Genomic DNA, 1,732 nt, shown 5'->3' on the forward strand with positions numbered 1-1,732 from the left:
CGGGAAACCATAAACCCCCCAGGGACCCATCAGCACCCCCAGGGACCCGTCCTGGATCCCGATGAGCTGTGGGTGAGACAGGTGAGGGACAGGTGAGGGACAGGTGGGGGACAGGTGAGACTCCCAGGTAACCCATCAGCACCCACAGGGACCCATCAGCACCCACAGGGACCCGTCCTGGATCCCCAGGAGCTGCAGATGAAACAGGTGAGACCCCCAGGTGAGACTCCCCACGTATGGACAGGTGAGACCAGCTATGGACAGGTGAGGCCAGATATGGACAGGTGAGACCAGGCACGGACAGGTGGGACCAGATAGGAACACGTGAGACCAGATAGGAACAGATGAGACCAGGTAGGAACAAGTAAGACCAGATAGGAACAGGTGAGACCAGGTATGGACAGGTGAGGCCAGGTATGGACAGGTGAGGCCAGGTATGGACAGGTGAGACCAGGCATGAACAACTGACACCCCAAGGGACCCATCCCGGATCCCCATGAGCTGCACAGGTGAGCTCAGGTACGGAGAGATGAGAACCACAGGTGAGGTCAGGTGAGACACTCCAGGTGAGACCCTCAGGTAACCCATAAACCCCCCAGGAACCTGTCCTGGATCCCCAGGAGCTGCAGGTGAGACCCCCAGGTGAGACTCCCCACGTATGGACAGGTGAGACCAGGTATGGACAGGTGACACCAGGCATGCACAGGTAAGACCAGGTATGGACAAGTAACACCAGGCATGGACAGGTGAGACCAAGTGCAGACAGGTGAGACCAGGTATGGACACGTGAGACCAGGTATGGACAGGTGACACCAGGCATGCACAGGTAAGACCAGGTATGGACAAGTAACACCAGGCATGGACAGGTGAGACCAGGTATGGACTGCGGGCCTGGAAAGGCCCCGCCCTCACCTGGGGCCCCGCCCACTCTCACCTGCCCAGGTGTGGGCGAGGCCGGAAGTCGCTGTGGTCACCTGTGGGCCCCCCCCCCCCAATGTCACCTGCCCAGGTGTGCCCCTGACCCCAGGTGTGCCCCTCACCTGCCCAGCTGTGCCCCCTGTCCCCAGGTGTGCCCCTCACCTGTGCCCAGGTGTGTCACAGCTGTCCCACATGTCCCTCACCTGCCCAGCTGTGTCCCAGCTGTGTCTCCTGCCCCCAGGTGTGTTCCAGGTGTGCCCCTCACCTGCCCAGCTGTGCCCCTGACCCCAGGTGTGCCCCTCACCTGCCCAGGTGCCCCCAGGTGTCCCCAGGTGTGTTCCAAATGTGTCTCCTCCCCTCAGGTGCCCCTCACCTGTGCCCAGGTGTGTTCCAGGTGTGGCTGCTGTCCCCAGGTGCCCACCCAGCTGCCCCCCAGCTGCCCCTTACCTGTGCCCAGGTATGTCCCAGGTGTCCCCAGCTGTATCCCAGATGTGTCTCCTGTCCCCCAGGTGCGTCCCTCACCTGTGCCCAGGTGCCCCTCACCTGTGCCCAGCTGTGTCTCCTGTCCCCAGGTGTCCCAGGTGCCCCCCAGGCCCCCTCAGGTGCCCCTCACCTGTGCCCAGGTGCCCCCAGGTGTGTTCCAGGTGTGTCTCCTCCCCCCAGGTGCCCCTCACCTGTCCCCAGGTGCCCCCAGGTGTGTCTCCTGTCCCCAGGTGCCCCCAGGCCCCCTCAGGTGCCCTTCACCTGTGCCCAGGTGTCCCCAGCTGTGTCCCAGATGTGTCTCCTCCCCCCAGGTGCCCCTCACCTGTCCCCA

General features: G+C 63.3%; 1 protein-coding gene and 1 long non-coding RNA gene across 3 annotated transcripts in view; one reads left to right on the forward strand and one right to left on the reverse strand.

Annotated features, from left to right (window-relative positions):
* LOC108448124 overlaps positions 1–731 on the forward strand; it is a 2,362-nt gene extending 1,631 nt beyond the window's left edge. For both annotated transcript variants that reach the window (XR_001863907.1, XR_001863906.1), the window contains 3 exons: positions 208–304; positions 385–444; positions 667–731. This is a non-coding gene — a long non-coding RNA (uncharacterized LOC108448124). The remainder of the gene's footprint in view (positions 1–207; positions 305–384; positions 445–666) is intronic.
* The window catches only part of LOC103619631 (eukaryotic translation initiation factor 5A-1), a gene marked incomplete at its 3' end in the record, with an annotated part of 5,103 nt that overhangs the window by 1,905 nt on the left and 1,466 nt on the right, over positions 1–1,732 (reverse strand). The window lies entirely within an intron of this gene.

The sequence above is a fragment of the Corvus brachyrhynchos genome, unplaced genomic scaffold (genome assembly GCF_000691975.1).
Source record: "Corvus brachyrhynchos isolate BGI_N302 unplaced genomic scaffold, ASM69197v1 scaffold2147, whole genome shotgun sequence".
Taxonomy (NCBI): Eukaryota; Metazoa; Chordata; class Aves; order Passeriformes; family Corvidae; genus Corvus; species Corvus brachyrhynchos.